The following is a 5,783-nucleotide window of genomic DNA, read 5'->3' on the forward strand; positions in this document are numbered from 1 at the left end:
TGGAAGCTTATTTTGTTTTCCTTCCCTCCATTCTGCTGCTACAGACCCCAAGTGTACTAGTAGAACAATATTTTTCTTAGCACGTATAGCATTGAATCTGGTGTTTTTCATATGTGCCCCTACTACAACAAATATAATAGCAAGTACACAGTATCAGATCGACCACACGAGTGCACAGGCAAGTATACTGATTATTATGTTCCATAGGTCTTCACAAATGACCATATATTTTGCTGCTAAAACTATGCAGGTCTCAAAATATTTACGAACCTTAACAGATTTCGGGATAACAAAGTGCTTGAAAAAGGCTCCCATGATGCTGTCTGGTGTGTGCACACATCTGTTTTGTTGCCTTGCCAACTTTGGTCAAGCGGGTTTTGCAGGTTTTTAAACAACACAGAAACCAGAAAAATCTGTTTACTCGAGGGCAAGTGTGATGAACAAACTGCTTCCATCCAAAAAGCCTTTTTTTTTTAAGGTGATACCAATATTCTGCCTGCGGTAATATTGCTTTTTCATTTTTTCATTTATTTACTAAATTTCTATACCACCTTTCATCCGAAGATCACAGGGCGGTTTACAATATCAAACCACAAAAACACACGGCATCATAACAAATGAAAAAAAATAACACACACACACACACACACACACACAGAGTAGATTTTCATTGATTCATCCACACACATAACTTATTCCCTGATGTTTGCCTGTGCCAAACCAGTCGATAGTTCACTAATATGCGATAAGAAAATGTATGTAGCAGTTCTCTCCTCCGTGTAAACTTGACTGGGTTTTGTTTGTTACAGAATGTGAAGAAAACCTGGCAACATAACTTTACACTGGAGGCAAGGAAATGTCTTTAACTTACATAATTATATAAAGTGCTCTGTACGTCCACTAACAATGCTGTATAAATCATCATTAGTTAAATTTCTGCTCATGTTAAAAACATAAATTTACCACCCCCTGCACTATGAGATCACCTGCATTATTGCAGGGCAAAAGACAGAGAGAAACCCTCCATTATGCTGAGCTGAATAGTAAAAATAACCCTTTTACAACGCGGTGCAAAGCTGGATATTTAAAAACGTTGTCTTACTTTGTGTTTGTTGCTGTGCTTGCACATTAAGGAATGAAATGCTCTCTCGGCATTGAAGCAAATTTTGATGGCTTCAACAGCAGTGTGTGTCAGAACAAATCATGGCGTTAAGCAGGAGGAACTATATAGAGAGCCAGTGTGGTGTAGTGGTTAAGAGTGGTAGACTTGTAATCTGGGGAACGGGGTTCGATTCCCTGCTCCTCCACATGCAGCTGCTGGGTGACCTTGGTCTAGTCACACTTCTCTGAAGTCTCTCAGCCTCACTCACCTCACAGAGTGTTTGTTTTGGAGGAGGAAGGGAAAGGAGAATGTTAGCCACTTTGAGACTCCTTCAGGTAGTGATAAAGCGGCGGGATATCAAATCCAAACTCTTCTTCTTCTATACACGCATACTTTGCATAGGTGTAATCTAGGCATTTGAGACCCCTGTCATGTGGGGTGCCTAGGTACAAATGTATAATAATAATAATAATAATAATAATAATAATAATAATTTATATGCCGCCAGTCTAGCTGGGTTTCCCCAGCCACTTCTGGGCGGCTCCCAACAGAATATTAAAAACATGATAAAATATCAAACATTAAAAACTTCCCTAAACAGGGCTGCCTGCAGATGTCTTCTAAAAGTCAGGTAGTTGTTTATTTCTTTGATGGGAGGGCGTTCCACAGGGTGGACGCCACTACCGAGAAGGCCCTCGGAGCTGGACCTCAGTGTCCGGGCTGAACGATGGTGGTGGAGATGCTCCTTCACGTATACTGGGCCGAGGCCATTTAGGGCTTTAAAGGTCATCACCAACACTTTGAATTGTGCTCGGAGCCACTGTAGGTCTTTCAGGACCAGTGTTATATAGTCCTGGCGGCCACTCCCAGTCACCAGTCCAGCTACCACTTTCTGGATTAGTTGCAGTTTCCGGGTCACCTTCAAAGGTAGCTCCAGGTGGAGCGCATTGCAGTAGTCCAAGCGAGAGATAACCAGAGCATGCACCACTCTGGCAAGACAGTCTGTGGGCAGGTAGGGTCTCAGCCTGCGTACCAGATGGAGCTGGTAGGTGGCTGCCCTGGACACAGAATTGACCTGCGCCTCCATGGACAGCTGTGAGTCCAAAATGACTCCCAGGCTGCGCACCTGGTCCTTCAGGGACACAGTTGCCCCATTCAGGACCAAGGAGTCTCCCCCACTTGCCCACTCTCTGTCCCCCAGAAACAGTACTTCTGTCTTGTCAGGATTCAACCTCAATCCATTACAATCCTGCTCAGTATGTGTGGATGCTAGGAGAACAGCCAGTATGGAGTGCAGCCAGCATTTGCAGCCCTGTCCCTCCATGCATCTCTCTCTCTCTCTCTCTCTCTCTCTCTCTCTCTCTCTCTCTCACACACACACACACACACACACACACACACACTGCATGAAGATTTCCTGTGACAGTGGTTTTTTTGTTTTTGTTTTTTTTCATTCAGCTATCAGAATATTTCTCATGCGGCTAAAATAACCCATTTCTATATTGAAAAAAATCTTAAGCGTCTTACCAACACTTCTTTTTTAAACAGATGCATTTGTAGTCATACTAGTGTGAAAGTCAGTGTGTTAAAATTACATAGCTATCTGTGTGGATGTTCAGAACGAGCTTTCACAAAAGAAAATACATACACTGAGTATAAATCGTGTAATGCCCATTTTTGTCTTTTGTTCTGGAGAGTGAAGAATTTGGCCTGTAGCTAACCAGCACATCCAAACAGTATAATCAAGACAGATTAAAATAAGCACTTAGGAAAACACAAAGAGAAGTTACATGATTCGGCTGTAAAGTTACTTACACAGATATACACACATCAATCATCTACGCAGTAAAATAGAACAGGAAACATTTTTATAGCCTGTGTGTATATTCAGGGCATTCCAAACCTCTCATAGAAATGGCTTATGACTTCTATTGCATTTTGCCTTTTCATGTAGTTGAAGTTCTGTGTACTCCAAACTATTTTTAAAAAATAAATTGTAAATGTAGTCAACTTTATACAGAATGAACTACACTCCTACTGTATACAGAATGAACTACATTCCTACCTGGACAGTTATCTTTCCACAAGGGCTGACATTGATGCCAAAATCCAGCATCGCCTGAGCTCTGCGAGTGCAGCTTTCTCCCGACTGAGGTGCAGAGTGTTTGAGGACCGGGACATTCACAGGGAAACCAAAATGCTTGTTTACAAAGCTATTGCACTACCAACCTTACTGTACGCTTGTGAAACATGGACCACTTATAAACGCCACCTCCAACTCCTCGAAAAATTCCATCAACAGTGTCTCTGAAATTTTTTACTCATCACTTGGAAAGAACTAATACCAGTGTACTGGAAGAAGCAAAGATCACCTGTGTCAAAGCAATGATTCTTCAACATCAACTTCGTTGGACTGGTCATGTTGTGCAGGTGCCTGTTTATCGTCTTCCAAAGCAACTGCTCTATTCCGAACTTAAAAATGGAAAGTGTAATGCTTGTGGTCAGCAAATGAGGTTTAAAGACTCTCTCAAAGCAAATCTTTTAAAAAATGTAGTATAAACACAGTCAATTGGGAAACACTGGCCTGCGAGTGCGCCAATTGGAGAACAGCCTTTACCAAAGGTGTCATGGCCTTTGAAGACACTCAATCTCAGGACAAAAGGGAGAAACGCGCTAAGAGGAGGGCATGCTTAGCAAACCCTCACCATGATCAGCTCCCGGCCATAAACCCATGTCCCCACTGTGGAAGGACATGTGGCTCCAGAATTGGCCTCCACAGTCACTTATGGACTCACTGTTAAGACCGTGTTCATGGAAGACAATCTTACTCGGCTATGAGTTATCGCTGAAGAAGAAGGCACCACATAGAGCTCTGCTATTCCAGCCACAGCTCATTTCGGGAGCAATGAACTGAATTTTGCTTTGGAACTTTAATTAGCAGGATGTTTATTTAAGAACAAAGTAGGAAACAGCATGGAGCTGTCCTCTTTGCTGCTATTTTTTTTGAATCAAGCAAGGATTGGAATATCACCAATGGCTAATTCCAGCTACCATACCTTGGATTTCTCTACTGATTTTTATGGGCAGCTCACAGTTCCATCCCAGGGGTATTAAAATAAAATAAAATAAAATAAATTATTCTCAGTGTGACCAGGAAATGACCTATCTAGACAGTAGTTAGTTCTTAGTACCATTTTTATATTTTACTTTATTTATTTATAACATTTGTATACCATTTAATATAACAAAAATCTCTAAGCAGTCTACGTAAGAACAGTGAAAACACAACGTTCAATCATTTTGCCCTAAAAACTAGATTAAAATTAGATAAAAACAAAACACAACTGTGTAATCACAAGTAAAACTTAGCAATGTACAAGGCAAAAAACATGAAGAGTTGGAGTCCAGGAAAGGTAGGCATATACATGATTTAAAGAGGTGTTTGAAGGTTATTTCTCTCTCTGCCTCACAAATCACCTGAGCGAGGGCATTCCAGAGGATGGCATGGCTGCTATCGCCGAAAAGACACCCACCCACCTTGTCACCGAGTCACAATCCTCTGGTTGTGGAAGGACCAACAGGGTATCCTTGGAAGATCTTAAAGATCAGGGGATTTTAGCAGGGTTCTCCAATCACAATACTTTGGGAAAGCAATGTTGCAGCAACATAATGCCCTGTTTTTAGCTGTCCTCTGCTCCTTGCTAGATCTGCTAGTAGTACTTTCTTGGAAAAAATGCTGGACATTTAAGTCCTTCTCCCTCTGTGCCATTGTTGAATGAGCTTTGCACTTAGCTTCTGTGATTTGCGACCTTGGGTGCCAATTGGGCAGAAATCTGAAGCCCCCCCCCATTCACCATAACTCTCCTGGGGTAGGGAACTTCTGCCCTGTCTGTTTGGCCCACCAGGCCATTTCCCACCCGAATCCATGCCACCTACCTCACATCTGATGCCACATCTGATGTCAGGTGTGAGGCAAGTAGATTAGCCTATCTACAACACTCTGAAATGATGCAGGTCAGAGTAACTTGACACTGTATGCCATTTTCATAATGAAACAATTCCCCACAAAACCTTAACTCTGCTTTGGTCCTCTCCTCAATTCAGATTGAAGGGGCCTAGTACAAAAAAAAAACCCCGGACCTAGTAATTTGGCAGGGTTTATTCCCTCAGGAGTTGCTACTTTGCCTGCAAATTTCATCCATTTCTATCAAAAGATAAAATGGCTTGCAATCCTGCCCCCATTTCCCTATAATCTAAATGGGGAATGACCGTAGCTTTATTTTTCTAAATTGGGATTCGATCCAAATCAAATTGTTTTCTGAAGTAATGAATTGGCATCTGAACCAAATCTTGAGGTCAGTGCAACCCTCTAATAGCTGCAGGTCAAAACATTGACAGAGCAAGGGATTGTTTTTTGCTTTGTTTTATGGTTATTCCCACTAATTAGGAACATAATAAGCACTCTGCTAGATCATATCAAGGCTTCATTTAGTTGGTTTGGGATTCTTCCATATCTGATGCGTACCTCTAGCTATTGTGTGAAATTGTCACAGATAAAATAACGTTGATGCTTTGTGGAAGTGCCTTGAGTAAAAATGTGATGTCAAAGCCTATTGGCAAAGTCTGTTGCTTTTGGGGATGAGTGGCATTTTTTATTTTTTTTTGCATGAGAGTTGTTTTA

This window comes from Lacerta agilis, chromosome 9 (assembly GCF_009819535.1).
Source record: "Lacerta agilis isolate rLacAgi1 chromosome 9, rLacAgi1.pri, whole genome shotgun sequence".
Taxonomy (NCBI): Eukaryota; Metazoa; Chordata; class Lepidosauria; order Squamata; family Lacertidae; genus Lacerta; species Lacerta agilis.